Source organism: Mytilus galloprovincialis, chromosome 9 (genome assembly GCF_965363235.1).
Source record: "Mytilus galloprovincialis chromosome 9, xbMytGall1.hap1.1, whole genome shotgun sequence".
NCBI classification, from domain to species: Eukaryota; Metazoa; Mollusca; class Bivalvia; order Mytilida; family Mytilidae; genus Mytilus; species Mytilus galloprovincialis.
Window position 1 is genome coordinate 20625102 of NC_134846.1, and position 17065 is coordinate 20642166.

Below are 17065 nucleotides of genomic sequence, written 5' to 3' on the forward strand. Positions count from 1 at the left end.
GTTTCTAACATTTATTGAAATATTCATAAAACATATGTCTCACTTAAAAATTTTTTTTGGGATATTATGTATAACCATACTTTTCATTACAGTTCAGAAAAAGCATTTTCTAAGAAATACAAAGGTTGCTCTATATTGCATCACATTTGCAACATGCTAAATTTGACAAAGTGCATATAACAGGTTAATCATACAAAATAAAATTCCATTAGTCTGATTAGAATAACTTGTTTTAAAAATTATTTCTGAATTAAAAAGACTAAGATTGCATATATATGCAATTACTATGCTCTAGTTAACTAATAAGCTCACATATAGAACAACAATCATGACAATGTTTACTAAATAGTGGTTGCATTTAAGGAGCTAAAAGGCACCAACAAGATTTACAGGATGTATACCTATACAAATAAAATGATATTGCAATATTACATTTATACCATGTATACCAAAAGAACAGTTTGAAAGATATCAGGAAGTCTGCAGTCCTTTAAACTATATTTGTCATTCTTTTTCTTTCATTTATCTTCAAATCTGTGTCTTTTAAGACTCGCACCAATTTGTCCTCCAAGATTTCTTTGTATCCTACAAAGAAAAGTCAATTCAAGTTCAATATTCTAAAGTCCTTCGGGGATATTAATATTCATGATTTTTTTCCCCCGACATATTTTGTTCTGTCTTATAATCATGATAATAGATGAATTTGTTATCACAGGTCCTTTCATAGCTTACTGTATGTCATTTGTTTTCTTCAATAAGTGAAGCCTTAATACTCTGATGATGTTTAAATTTTGTTCTTATAATTATTATGCTGGTGTTTTCATTTTTTGATATATATATGTGTGTGTGTTATTTTACCAATTTTTACCTACAAACAAATGGGGCATTAATCGGCTCTGACAACCAAAAAATTAAAAAATTGATGTTTAACAAAAAATTAAATAGGGAATGTATCAATGGATCACAGATGATGCCCACGCTTGCATATCATATAAAGTTATAAAAGGACATAACTGAAGAACAGTAAAAGTGACTCTACCGAAAACACTTGATCTGATTTAGTGGTAATAGGTATTGTGTATAAGTTTCATAAAATTTAGTTTATGCAAACTTAATTTAGAGAAAAGAAACACAAATCCAGCAATTTTTCCATTTTCAAAGGGACATAACTCTAAAAAATTTAATGACAACCTCAAAAGTCAAACTTGATCTGTATTTTGTGGTAATAAATATTGTGTACAATTATTCATACATGTCATAGCATTTGGTTGAGGCAAGCTAATTAAAGTAAGTGAATGGAAATGAAAATTTCAACAATCATTCAATTTGTGAAGGGGCATAATTCTAGAACGGTTAAAGTGACCCCCTTAAAATTCAAACTTGATCTGTATTTTGTGGTAACAAGCATTGTGTACAAGTTTAATTGCATTTAGTTGAGGCAAATCAAAGTTAGAGAACGGAAACTATAAATATAAGCATATTTTTCATTTGTAAAGGGGCATAACTACAGAACAGTTAAGTGACACCACCCCCTTAATACATACTTGATCTGTATTTTGTGGTAATAAGCATTGCTGTGTATTGATTTCATAGCATTTGGTTCAGAGGCAAACTTATAAAAGTTAGAAAATAGAAACAAAATTCAGCACTTTTGTTTGTTTGTAAAGGGGCATTACTCTAGAACAGTTAAAGTACATGGTGCCACAAAATCATCCCATTATTGCACAAATGTAGTTATTTGTGAACATGGATGCTAATAAACAATTGGCCAGCTAATGAGTGATTGCAATATGTATATAATATATATATATATAAATGCAACATTCAAATGTCATATAAAAAAGATGTGGTATAATTCATTACTGCCAATGAGACATTTACTCTCCACAAGAGCCCAAATGACACATAAATTAACAACTAAGCCTGCTTTACTTATGATTGAAAATTTTTCGCCTTTTTTTTTAATAATATCACATAAACTTGATCCATGAAAATGAAGGCATGGTCAGTTTAACCAGTCAGGCAAATACAGATTACAATCACTTCATATACCAATCAAGTGGCCTTATTGCTACATAAGTGTCTAAGAGACAGAGGATTTTATTTGTGAAACAGCACATTTTGTTAAAAAATAACATATTTTTGCACAATTACAAACTTTCAAACTTACCGTTCACATCTTCCCATTATAATTTAGACTAAAAAAGACCTTGAACTTCACAGAGAACTCAGAATCAAAGACCTTTCTCTTCCTATTTGTCTAGGCTAACTGCATGTCCTACAGATATGTCAATCTGAAATAAGAACAGAATGGCATAAATCTTCATGCTGAAAATGTTCAATGTGGATTTATTATTATTCATGGGATACCAATTTTCGTGGTTTTCATTGAAACAGCTGAGTCACGAATTTAAATGATAAACGAATTATAAATTTGCCATCGAGTTGTATACAGACTATGAAAAAACCAAACAAAACAAATACAAAATTTCTTTAATCCACGAAAATTGATACATGTGACCACAAAATTTAAATGAATCCACAGCATTATCCTTAGCATTTTTTTTTTACACATGAACTACTTAAAGGCACATTTATTTAATTTAAAATTGTGATATGCACTAATGGATAGATAGATATTAGATTAATTTCTATGAAATTCTGTCTATGAAATCAGGACAGAGTTAGGATTTTCACCTAAATAGGTGGATATTGGATCAATTTCTATGAATTTATGTCTAGAAAAAGAACAAAGTTGAAAATAGATAAAATATATCATTCATTACGAATAATCAATCGAATTCTTAAGCAGAAAACTTCAAACAATATTCAGGAAATACTGGAATCTTATCAAAAAAGATTCTACAATAGGTGACAAATTCAATAAAAACCTATCAATAGGATTCAAAAGAAATACCCAAGTCAAAGTGAACTGCAGTTCTTTAGCAGTTAATTAGCATTCACAGTTTCCACTAATGACAGCAGTTATTTGGCAGTTTATTAGCATTCACAGTTACCAAATATAAGGCAATGATTAATTTGCATAAAGGCATTCCAATAGCATTCCATAGCTGTTTCTTAGCAGTTTATTTAGCCTTCACAGTTCTTTGGCAGTTATTTTTAACGAAAAATTTAAATGAGATCTGAATATTCATGAGAACTGCTATAATAACAGCTATCAAATAATGAATATTCATGAGAACTGCTATAATAACAGCTGTCAATAATGAATATTCATGCCAACTGCTAAGTTTTACATCCTAATATGGTTTTATAAACTGCTAATAACTGCTGTGGAATGCTATCAGATCTGCCAAAAGTTGCAATAGTAATACAAAGGCGACACATGAATACTGGTAATCAATATACAGTGTACAAGATATGAAAGCAAATATTATTAAAATTCTAATATTTTACTGTAAGTCTTATGCGAAATTTCAAAAAGTTGTACTTAAACTTATATTTGTAATTAGAGTAGTAACTATCAAATCTAATAACAGACTTAATTTTAAGGGAATGTAAAAAAAAAAAAAGAGTAGCACTTACTTTAGCTGGTCTTAGACCCTTTATTAATTATATAAGTGGCCGTAATGATATAGGAACAATTAAAAATGCACTTTAATTATCAAACTTTTAAAAAAGCAACTTATTTAAGAGCTATTACTGCTAAGAGGCTTATCACTACCTTGACTAAGTGATTTTCAAATAAGAAGTTATTTCATTGTTATCATTATTTTATTACCAAACATGCCAAATGTACTGTTTTTATTCTATTAAATGTGGACCAAAAGACAACAGTTATATCCTCTTTCTCTTTTGGAATTTTAAACAAATAAATTCTTGATACATGTAATATATATATTATGTTTGTTTTTTCTGAAACAAACTAAAGTAAAATTATATATTATAAATTAATTTCATTAAATTGATTGTTTGGACAATTTTAACCAATCAGCTATTTGCAGTCTAGGTTTACCTATGAATTCCCTCCCCCTTTTTTCAACTCTCGAATATGATTAGATTTGTTTTTTTAACAAAATAATAGATTAAAATAATCATATCTATTTTTTTCAAATAACATCTTGAACTGTAAGTCATGTAAGTATATATATGCTAGTATTCTAATACAATCCTGTCAACATCAGATATTCTATTTAAGTAAACAAATATCCCCCCTTTTTGTGGGCTTTCTGTATGATTTCTGTTTCCCCCAACAAAGTTATGTCAGAATATACACAATCATTAACTGTAACTTTCAACTTACTGTACTGCAGGTGTGTAAAAGTATTCAATTCATCCAAAATTAAGCTTATAAATGACAAAAATACAGTTTTTCACTAGCAAGTATTTCCACACAACATGGAGCCAAAATGCACATTTGAAAATGATCAAATTATCTTCAAATAAATGTTTAACTTCAAGCTGAAAACATAGCCAGATCCAAGCATTTTTATAACAAAGATTAATAGGTCAACTGCTATCGAACTGCTGTCATAACTGTTGTCCTGACTGCTAAGAGAAATGCTAAGATGAATGCTAAGACGAATGCTAAGTCGAATGCTAAGATGAATGCTAAGACGAATGCTAAGCCGAATGCTAAGAAATGGTGAAATGTGGCAGTTTTTCAAACTGCTATTAGATTGAATGCTTAGAACAGCTAAAGGACTGCTAAAATTATGAAGAACTGGCAAATAACAGCTAACCAGGTGCTCCGCAGGGCGCAGCTTTATACGACCGCAGAGGTCGAACCCTGAACAGTTGGGGCAAGTATGGACAAAACATTCAAGCGTGATACAGCTCTGAATTTGGATTGTGATCAAATTTTTGACATTACATGGTTTTTTTTTACACAAAACAAATGTCAAGATTTTACAAATCAATTAAAGATTTCTTCTTCAAACTTTTTATATCTAAAATTAAATAGTTGACACAGCATAGGTTTCTGACACAGAATGAATGTGGTCTAATGAACTTAAAAGTTTTTTTTTGCCTTTGAGCAATTCACTATGCTGTTGAATATTAATCCTCTCAAAAAAATGTTTGAAGAAATTTTCTTTTTATTTATGAAATCTGAAATGAGAAAAATTTAAACCCCCCCCCCCCTTTTTTTTCACATCCCCGTTTCCCTTTTTCCAAAACTGATATCAATTCAAATTTCTAATGGAGTTTGCAACAATAACTACTCTTTTAAATACATCATAAAATATTAAAATGTAAAATAAAGTGCTTGTTATCACTGAATGGTAAAGATTGGTTGGTAGTAAAAGTGAATATACATTGTTTATTGTATAAAACAATAAAAAAAACTTCATCAGCAACATTTTATATTGGCAAATTTCCAATGAAGTTATTTACATAAAGTTATTGGCAAATAAAAATAGAAAATGACATCATAGTCATGTCTGGCAAATGTCCAACATACATTATCTAAAAACATTTTAGATAAGATAAGGAAATAAGATGTAAAAAAAACTGCTTGTTATCACTGAATGGTAAAGATTATTTTAATTTATCAGTTGGTAGTAAAAAGTGAATATACATTGTATATTGTATATAACAAAGATTTAAGTTGATTCTGGACAAAGAAAGATAACTCCAATTAAAAAAAAAATCTTGCTATTGCACAATATTTTGCAATTAGATATTTCTTGCTTACTATTCTGGACAAAGAAAGATAACTCTAATTAAAAAAAAATTTGCTATTTCACAATATTGTGCAATTAGATATTTCTTGCCATTGTGCAATACTGTGCAATTGAAAAGACTTGCTATTGCACAATACTTAATATAATAATTTTAGATCCTGATTTGGACCAACTTGAAAACTGGGCCCATAATAAAAAATCTAAGTACATTTTTGGATTCAGCATATCAAAGAACCCCAAGATTTCAATTTTTGTTAAAATCAGACTAAGTTTAATTTTGGACCCTTTGGACTTTAGTGTAGATCAATTTGAAAACAGGACCAAAAATGAAGAATCTACATACACAGTTAGATTTGGTATATCAAAGAACCCCATTTATTCAATTTTTGATGAAATCAAACAAAGTTTAATTTTGGACCCCGATTTGGACCAACTTGAAAACTGGGCCCATAATCAAGAATCTAAGTACATTTTTAGATTCAGCATATCAAAGAACCTAACTGATTCATTTTTTGTCAAAATCAAACTAAGTTTAATTTTGGACCCTTTGGACCTTAATGTAGACCAATTTGAAAACGGGACCAAAAGTTAAGAATCTACATACACAGTCATGACAGTTAGATTCGGCATATCAAAGAACCCCAATTATTCAATTTTGATGAAATCAAACAAAGTTTAATTTTGGACCCTTTGGCCCTATTATTCTGTTGGGACCAAAACTCCCAAAATCAATACCAACCTTCCTTTTATGGTCATAAACCTTGTGTTTAAATTTCATAGATTTCTATTTACTTATACTAAGGTTATGGTGCGAAAACCAAGAAAAATGCTTATTTGGGTCCCTTTTTGGCCCCTAATTCCTAAACTGTTGGGACCTAAACTCCCAAAATCAATACCAACCTTCCTTTTGTAGTCATTAACATTGTGTTTAAATTTCATTGATTTCTATTTACTTAAACTAAAGTTATTGTGCGAAAACCAAGAATAATGCTTATTTGGGCCCTTTTTTGGCCCCTAATTCCTAAACTGTTGAAACCAAAACTCCCAAAATCAATCCCAACCGTTTTTTTTGTGGTCATAAACCTTGTGTCAAAATTTCATAGATTTCTATTAACTTAAACTAAAGTTATAGTGCGAAAACCAAGAAAATGCTTATTTGGGCCCTTTTTGGCCCCTAATTCCTAAAATGTTGGGACCAAAACTCCCAAAATCAATACCAACCTTCCTTTTGTGGTCATAAACCTTGTGTTAAAATTTCATAGATTTCCATTCACTTTTACTAAAGTAATTTTTCAAATTTTGCGTTCGTATAAAAAACAACTAATAATAGCAGTTCAGTTTGACTTGGGTAGAAACATTGGTGAATTAGTTAAACAGCTATAAAAGAATTTATGTGAACTAAAGAGTTCCTTCTAACATTTAACTGTGCAAAACTAATTAATGACATTAATGTAAACAACACATGTAAACTTACTTAACTTTGTTACGTGTTGTTTTCTGCTGTTTTATAATAATTATTGTGTCATATATGTAAAATATGTTTTGATTGCCATAGCATGTATATATGCTTTTTGCAAATAAATAAATTCATTCATTCATTTCAACACATGTAAACTGTAATTCTGATGAAGACACTTCTTTACTATGAAAAACTTAAATTAGCAGGGGCCCAATCACCAATGGCCCCTATAATTGGTGTGGGCTACTTAAATTTCTGCTTTTCTATATTTGACCATTGGAAGAAAAATGAAATATAATACTTCCATAAAAAAAAAAATCAAAAATCAAAAAACCAAAGAAAAAATATTTGGTAATATATATTCTTTCAAGGGCAATAACAGCTTTGACGGATCAATTGGCAATTTAAAATAATACAAGTCCTATTCCCAGATCTTACTTTGCTGAACATATTTATCACTTAAAAAAAATTAAAATTCCTTCTTTCTATTATTATCTGCAAAAAACAAAAAAATCCTATAAAGGATCAATTAACTATTTTGGTCATGATGTAAGCTTATTTGAAGATCTTTAACTTAGCTGAACATAAATAAATGTCTCTACATCTATCATACTTCCTGTATGAAACTTGAAATTCTGCTAAAATTTCGTCTTTCAAGGGCAATAACTCATATAAGGATCCACACTACTATTTTGCTGTTTTAAATTTATCTTTATGATATCTATTATTGTTTTCAATATGACAATCATTGTTAACAAGAACATATATATAACATGTATAAATTGTGGGAACTTGCTATTGCAGGAGCAATAACTTCAAATAGCCAAGGGTTTTCAAGATTGGTCTTAATTTTAAAGGCAGATTAATCTTGAAATGCTACATTAAATATTAAAGTTATTGTTTTTTACCAAACTATGCAGTGTTTCTTAATTAAAGGACAAGATAACAAGAGACTCTCAAAGAGCCTGAATCGCTCATCTGTATTTCAGAGAAGATTTTTAAATTTTATATATATATAATTAGCAAACTTGATCAACAAATTGTGTAAAATTGACTTTAAAGGGCAATAACTCCTTAAGGGGCCAATTAACAAAACTGCATTTGACCATGCCCCAGTATGTTCTATTTTTAGCCATGGCGTCCATGTTTGTCAATGGATCAAAACTTCGGATACAATTTATAAACTAGATACCCTTAGGAACATTTAGTTAAAGTTTAAAGGTACATGTATTTGGCCCAGTAGTTTCAGAGGAGAAGATTTTTTAAATAGTTTACGACGACAGATGACATAGGACGCCAAGTGATGGCTTAAGCTCACATTGGGCCCTTCGGGCCTCACTGAGCTAAAAATTACAAAATATATACTAGATACCCTAAGGATCATTTAGCCAAAGTTTGGTTAACATTAATTAATTACAGTAGTTTCAGAAGAGAAGATCTATGAAAAACTGTACACCAGACATTAATGGATGATTCAACAATTAATGCCAAGGGATGGCAAAAACCATCATATGAAAAACTTAAATTAGCAGGGGCCCAATCACCAATGGCCCTATAATTGGTGTGGGCTACTTAAATTTCTGCTTTTCTATATTTGACCATTGGAAGAAAAATGAAATATAATACTTCCATTAAAAAAAAATCAAAAATCAAAAAACTGAAGAAAAAATATTTGGTAATATATATTCTTTCAAGGACAATAACAGCTTTGAAGGATCAATTGGCAATTAAAATAATACAAGTCCTATTCCCAGATCTTACTTTGCTGAACATATTTATCACTTAAAAAAAAATTAAAATTCCTTCTTTCTATTATTATCTGCAAAAAAACATAACTTTTGGTAAAATAATTTCTTACGGACAAAAAATCCTATAAAGGATCAATTAACTATTTTGGTCATGATGTAAGCTTATTCGAAGATCTTTAACTTAGCTGAACATAAATAAATGCCTCTACATCTATCATACTTCCTGCATGAAACTTGAAATTCTGCTAAAATTTCGTCTTGCAAGGGCAATAACTCATATAAGGACCCACACTACTATTTTGCTGTTTTAAATTTATCTTTATGATATCTATAATTGTTTACAATATGACAATCATTGTTAACAAGAACATATATATAACATGTATAAATTGTGGGAACTTGCTATTGCAGGAGCAATAACTTCAAATAGCCAAGGGTTTTCAAGATTGGTCTTAATTTTAAAGGCAGATTAATCTTGAAATGCTACGTTAAATATTAAAGTTATTGTTTTTTACCAAACTATGCAGTGTTTCTTAATTAAAGGACAAGATAACAAGAGATTCTCAAAGAGCCTGAATCGCTCATCTGTATTTCAGAGAAGATTTTTAAATGTTATATATAATTAGCAAACTTGATCAAAATTGTGTAAAATTGACTTTAAAGGGCAATAACTCCTTAAGGGGCCAATTAACAAAACTGCATTTGACTAGTATGTTCTATTTTTAGCCATGGCGTCCATGTTTGTCAATGGATCAAAACTTCGGATACAATTTATAAACTAGATACCCTTAGGAACATTTAGTTAAAGTTTGAAGGTACATGTTTTTGGCCCAGTAGTTTCAGAGGAGAAGATTTTTTTAAATAGTTTACAACGACAGACGACATAGGACGCCAAGTGATGCCGTAAGCTCACATCGGGCCCTTCGGGCCTCACTAAGCTAAAAATTACAAAATATATACTAGATACCCTAAGGATCATTTAGCCAAAGTTTGGTTAACATTAATTAATTACAGTAGTTTCAGAAGAGAAGATCTATGAAAAACTGTACACCAGACATTAATGGATGATTCAACAATTAATGCCAAGTGATGACAAAAGCTCACGTGGCCTCTTAGGTCAGGTGAGCTAAATAGAAAATAAAACTTTTGACAAACAAACAAAAAATCATAATTCAGGGGCATTATTTAAACAAGTAACATTTAAAACTGCCTATATAAGTTATGTTGAAAACCAGGCTATTTTCAATACTACTTATATATTAGGTAACTTTTCTAAATATTATTTTTATAGGTGTCCAAAAATGCAGATTTTACTAGCTTTAACAAATTTTCACAGTCATCTGGTTATTTTCCCCATGAAATATAAATTTCTTCTGAAACCCTTATTAACTTGCTGATGCACTTAATTATCACTTATCTTTCATATGGATACTTCTATTTAGATTGGTTTCTTCAGGGACTATTAAATTATCATTTTCCTCCAAAATCTTGAAGGTAGACTGGTACAAATAGAAAGTTAACATACTTGTGAATTAATTAAGATTTCAAGTTATTTATAACTGCTAACCCAAATCAACTACATGTGTTTCTTAAATAAGTGTTATTACTAAAAAAAATTAAAATGTATAAAATAACTTATTCAAGTAATGTTTTTGTCATTATAAACCTTTATCTCCATACTCCTCTCCAATCTAATAAATTCTTTATTTTATCATATAAAATTATATAAAAACTCATTCAAACTACATTTAATCTATGCTTCTATTCAAATTTAAAATAACTCTATTAACATGATTAAGTAATCTTATTATTTTCAAAAACAAAAATTACTTATATATATATATATAAATAAGTAACGTGAAAAAGTACTTGTTTAAGTAACGCCCCTGAATGTTTATAATTTTTCAATTTCAGGTTCTAAGTTTTGTATTTTATGTATGAATCATAGATATATATATGTCTTTCTCAGTTTTTCTCTTGATTATCAAAGTTTTTAATTTTGTAAATTATTTGGCCTTTCATTTTTTTTTATTGGAGATCGAGTTACTTATGAGTCTTTTGCAGACAAACTCCTGTCTGACCTAATCACACTTATCAGAGTATTTGTCATTTATGTGTTTATATGGCTTGATTTATTAAGGTCTAGATAGGGGTTCTGTATACATGTATCTTTATTCTTTAAGACATGTATATTAAATTGTTTTTCTTTAATCTCTATTTTTATATTTCATTTCAGCACCCTGTTAAATTTTCTAATATTTATTTAGTTTTAGTTTTCTTTCTTTTCCCTATTATTTTTTTTTTACCTTTATTCTGTACATTTTGCCTGTTATTCTCTAATTTGTAAACCCCATCTAAACACTCATCCATGTCAAATATACTTTCAAGTGGTACATACTTGTACAAAATTCTTGAATTTTAAATTGTAGGAAATTATCAACTGGTGAAATTCAGAATCTTATTCTTAATACTTTGCATTTAAATCAATAACAATAATGTGTCCATAGTGAACAGATTACCCACTAGCACTATCATTTTTATATGTTTAGAGGACCATGAAATTGGGGGCAAAACTCTAATTGGATAATAAAATAAGAAAGATCATATCATAGGAAACATGTACTAAGTTTCAAGTTTATTGGACTTCAACTTCATCAAAAACTTGAAGCCGGACAGACAGATGGAGGAACAGACTCATACTCATGACTCACTAGAAAGCATAATGCCCAAAGGTGGGACATAAAACATCTATAGGCAAATATCCTTAGGTGACACGATTATTAAATTTATCACTAATGCATATATATATATATATTTTTTTTAATTGATATATATTAGAATTTCTTAAAATTATAAAACATCCTTAATTTCTGTATGCCTGTGGCAAATCCAAAATTTTTTTAAAGGGACCCGTACAAATCATGCTTCAGTGATTTGATCCCTAAATAGATTAATCAAACAAAATTTTATCAAAAAGGGAATGCCCGGGCCCATTTGCCCCATCCCACTTAATCCTCCTCAAAATAAAACTTTAAGGAGACCATACATGTAAACAAAACAAAAAAAATATACAATTATCATAATTATAATTCGCATTAAGTATGAAATTATTACTTACAATAAAATTTTCAAAATTCTATTCCTGTATGTCATCATGGTCATTGTGAAATACAATACTAACATCCTTCTAATTATTTCACTTTTATTTACACTAATTATAAGACCTATTCCCATTATACTTAATTAAGTCCATTGGATCAATGACATTGAATGCGGTGAGAGTACATACATGATATATATGTATAACATTTACTGGTGTTTTTATATTTCAGTACAATACACACAACATGTACAAGTAAATGTGGCCTGTTTTTATCCAAAGATCTAGGAAGACATAAAATGAATTTCTCTTTTATTTCATTGGTTACTATATGGATTCATATTGATGTCATGACCTCATTACTTGGACATCATAAAATGTGTAGAGCAAAATAAAATGTAGTTTGAAATTCATCAAGAATACACATCTTATAACTATCTTCAATTTATTACAATATATTGTTTTTGTGGTGATTTTGTAAAGAACCATGCAGTGAAAGAAAACAGTTCAAAGAAGAAAATGGCAAGTTATTTTAAAAATTACACTTTTAAGTTTAGATACAGTAATATAATATAAAAAGATAATGTCAACAATTCTCTATCAAATATTTCTTTAAAAGTTCAACAACAGTGGGTTTGAAGTTTAACAGTAACACATCATTCCCTAATTAATGCATATTATGACTATATATATATATACAAATGTATGTAATGTCTTGAAATAACTGGCTCAGGATAGTTTGAAGTGAATATTTTGACATATATATGTACATGTACAAATCTAAATTAAAAACTACTTTCAAACCTATGATTACGTTGGATTAAAACAGCAATTTATACGTGTGCATGTAAAACAAATTTCGTTGAAGAAGGGTCTAAATACAGCACAAACAACGTTTTCCAAAAGACCAAAAAAGTGAAAAAGTATATTTTAACAAAACGCATTTGACTAATAGGTGGTATATATATATACATTCCATGTTCATGCCTTATATATCATGTACTGTATTACAACGTTAAATAAAAACTCAGGAGGAAAGGTAACAGGGAGACCCGGCCACCGAAAGCTTTATTTTTGAAAAGCCCAGGTGGTCAAGTGATGTAGCCCGTCCGATAAAGTGCAGGCGATTTGGTGTTACAATATCTCAGTAGCATGAGTTTGAATTTCTCTGAGAGCTAAAAAAAAAACAATTTGCGAAAGCAAATTAACAGATCTAACATTGTTGAGTTGATGTTTAGAAAAGTTTATATATATATGTACATGTGCTTGATTTATATATATATATATACATGTGCATGATTTAAATTATATTGTGTATGTTTTTTTAATACATCGTGTTCTTTACTAAAAAAAAATTGTATCGTACGTAACTACATGTATATTGCTGATCAATGAAGTCTGTTTAGTTTCTCTCTATCTTTATGATTTTATATAGCTCTTGCTTCAAGTTCACACACAAAAGAGTATTTTTCTGATCATTTTTGCATTTCAAAGTTTCTCTCTATCTATTATTATAGTTTTCAAGATAATAAGCAAAATTGGACGAAAAAAAATGACCTTTATTGTCCCTACTCCTTTGAATCTCTTTCATATATATTCCATGTACATGTATTTGGACCAGTAGTTTCAGATTACAAAAATTTACGAAAAATTCTTTAAATAAAATATAACTCCTTCAGGGGTCAATTGACCATTTTGGTCATGTTGCCCTACTTGTAGATCTTACTTTGCTGAACCTTATTGCCATTATTGCTGTTTATAATTTATCTCTATCCATAATAATATTCAAGGTATTATCAATGTTATTTTAGTAAATCAGCTGATTATGTGCTTACCAGCTGCACATGGTCAATCAATTAAAAGCAATAAATTTCTTCAGTTTAAGTGACCACAAATAATTGCTCCCAATCAAGCATTAAATTTCTCTGACCCTAAAATGTTGTGGAACAGTATCATTATATTAACAGCTTTATTCTGTTAAGCTCCTGTACATTTAGCATGTCAGTTAATACATCAGATTGAATTATGCTGGCTGAAATTGAAGTTTTCAGAATAAACATAATGTTGGAAGAAAATATTTTAGAATATTTAGGAACTTTTCTACAAAATCTCCACAGATCGATACATGACAAAAACTATAAAAAAAATCCCTTGAAAACACATAGAGAATTAAAATATAATAAAAATGTGTCAAAAACTAGTGCAAAGAATAAATAAGGTAGCTTTGTTACTTTAATAATAGTTGTTTCCAGATTATTAGGGTTGGTGATATGATGATATATTTCACTCCATTCATCTAATTTTCATAATATTAATTTTTATGTTTGTATATTCAATAACAGATTTTGATACATGTTTGTCAAAAATTAACCCCTAGGGTCGAAATACATATAGGGGCCAGTTAGTCCTAACTAGACTGTATTAGTATACTCATATATATATTGGTCTGACCGTACACATATGGTCCCACCACACGAATATAGGTGTAAGGTTCAAATACTCATATGGTCTGGAACATATACAAGAGGGTTTGGATGGGGTTAAATGATTAAAGAATAATGCCCTTAAAAAATTAAGATTAGAGAATAAAGGGCAAAAAAAATGAATATTAGAGAAAAAAGGGGTTAATTTTTTGAAGATTAGAGAAAAAAGGGGTGAAAATTAAATGTTTACAGAATAACAGACCCCCCCCATCCAGACCCTCATACAATATGAAGTTTTTGATATAGACTGAGGTTTTAGTAATAATAACATTATGCAACTACAACATGTACTAAGACTATAATATGAAAAAATCAGGATGAAATTTGAAAAAGGCCAGGACAGGAGTTTGGAGAATTAACAAAAATGATTAAAATAGGGGATGAGACACTTTGCCAAAAAAAAAAAGCAGGATGACTATTAAGATCTATTTATTTAAGAATTGAAAGCTTTTTTTTGTAAATTTATTGGGGTGTAAAAGCGTTGACCGAAGTACATTTTGTATGAAGCGCGGAAGCGCTTCATACTAAAAATGTGCGCACGGTCAACGCTTTTACAACCCTATAAAGTTACAAAAAAAAAGCATTCAATACTTATAATTACATTTTTACCTATATGATCATGAAAACACGCCTTTTATCAAGTTTTTATTTCATTTACCTGTGCACTTTATTGTGTGACTTCGTGTCATCATGAATGAAAAGTTTTATTGTGTGATACAACTGCTTAAGGAATAACACGTGATGTACAGTTAGCCAATCAGAATAACGTATTATAGTGAAACATACATTTAATGTAATTATATGTATGTAAAAAAGGGCAGGATAAACTAATGAACTAGACAGTTCACTTAGTACACTCTTCTGGTAGGGTTGCTGTCTTTTTTACACATTCCCCATTTCCATTCTCAATTTCATTATACAAAAAAGGCAGAGTGAAAAATACATAACAACTAATAGAATGCAGGACAACATTTTTCATCCTACCCCCCCTCCCCCCTCCCCCCTCCCTTAAAAACCAAATGGTAGGTCCGTTATCTATACCTATCACCTTGGAACCTGTGTTTTTATTTTACTTTCAACATGTTTTAACTTTTTAATTTGACGTTTAGCGGTGGCAAATCTAGAAATTTTCATAAGAGGGGGGCCCACTGTCTGCCTAAAAGGGGGGGGGGGGGCGATTCCGTCACGCTTCAGTGATTCCCTATATAACCAATCAAATATTTTCTGAAAAAGGGGGCACCCTGCCCCCCCCCCCCCCTAAATCCGCCTCTGTTCAGTCTTACAAGACTCAGGTGCCTCGTGCAATGTATTCTGCTAATTTAAATTGATGTGCATCGTGATTTTCAAATGCTTATTTTGCGTGCTCAGTATTTTTCAAATAAAATTCAAACACTTAAATTGGCAGGGATCGTCAAGAAATACTTTTTTAAAAGCTGTAAACCAATTATATCATAAATGTGTATACTAAATCGGGAATATCAAGTACACAATGTAAAACATAAAGTTAATATATACAAGAAGCAGGGGCGGATCCAGCCATTTTGAAAAGGGGGGGGGTCCCAACCCAGGACATAGGTGGGAGGATGTTCCAACTATATGTCCCCATTCAAATGCATTGATCGGCAAAAAAAATGGGGGTTCCAACCCCTGGAATAGGATCCGCCCATGAGAAGACTGTGACTCAGTCAGAAAAAGGTTCACAACAAAGTTTTTATTTTTTGTGCAACATTCATGAAATTATGTCTTATTTCACGTTTTTTACGTGCAAGCACCCCCCTTACCACCCACTGCACACTTAGTGACCTACCTTTTATCCTAGTCCAAATAATGACGTCTTGAAAGGCTAAATATTTTTTTTTCTTTGATGGCGTCAAAGAAAAAAATTATGATAGCCTTTCAGTAAGGCGTCAAAGAAAAAAATTATAATTTAGCCTTTCAAGACGTCATAATTATTTGGACTGTATCCTTATCTTATCCCATCCCCCCCCCCCCCCCCCCCAAAAAAAAAAAAAGGACAAAACGAAACACCCAGTCCTTCTTTAAACGTAAATAATGCTCTCACACTTGTTTTAACTAAATGTTTACCATATAGGACCATATATTGAAATCACTTCAACAACAGGCTGCTGTCGTACCGACAAGCAAAGCTCTGCATCTTCAAGTTCAAGGTCTTACCTGAACTGGTTCCCAGATTGCATAGCTACATTGGATAACAGACGTTCTTCTGTCTGGACTGTTGACTGTTGTAGAAGTTGAACTTTACCAGTTTGAAGGTGAGGATGTTTGTTCTATCCACAGACCTGTTACCCGTCACCTACTCTGTAAATTCCACCCTTTTCAGACGAGCCACTTCGGTTTAACTTTTGGGAATCCTCAGGTTACCTGACAGTGACACTGACAGGTATGGGGAAAATCTGGATTCATCATTCAGAATATTTTTTTGTCATTTGTTTGACCACAATAATGTCAACTGGTCAATGCTTATTAGATAGAGCAATTATTTATCTTACACAGTTAAAAAAAAAAACAATTTAAAATTCAGAAATAAAGTTATTCATTTATAAATCAATCTACCAAATACATGAAATATGTAGACCCATTCAAGTGCACCTTTGGCTTTGGGTCCAGGG

At 30.4% G+C, this 17065-nt stretch overlaps 1 protein-coding gene and 2 long non-coding RNA genes across 5 annotated transcripts in view; 2 read left to right on the forward strand and 1 right to left on the reverse strand.

Moving 5' to 3' along the window:
• Positions 1-16677, reverse strand: LOC143044596 (uncharacterized). 3 transcript variants are annotated; one of them, XR_012968728.1, is made up of 3 exons: positions 16611-16677; positions 2171-2294; positions 1-585 (listed from the first exon to the last, which is right to left on the reverse strand). It is a non-coding gene; the product is annotated as an uncharacterized LOC143044596 (long non-coding RNA). The 3 variants fall into 3 exon arrangements; XR_012968727.1 differs by lacking the exon at positions 16611-16677 and adding an exon at positions 16521-16597 and having other exon boundaries at positions 2-585; XR_012968726.1 differs by lacking the exon at positions 16611-16677 and adding an exon at positions 11971-12058 and having other exon boundaries at positions 3-585.
• The window catches only part of LOC143044598 (uncharacterized), a 92278-nt gene that overhangs the window by 30378 nt on the left and 44835 nt on the right, over positions 1-17065 (forward strand). The gene's annotated exons all lie outside the window — the stretch shown is intronic.
• Positions 16589-17065, forward strand: part of LOC143044595 (uncharacterized) — a 14353-nt gene continuing 13876 nt past the window's right edge. The window contains exon 1 of the long non-coding RNA XR_012968725.1: positions 16589-16708. This is a non-coding gene — a long non-coding RNA (uncharacterized LOC143044595). The remainder of the gene's footprint in view (positions 16709-17065) is intronic.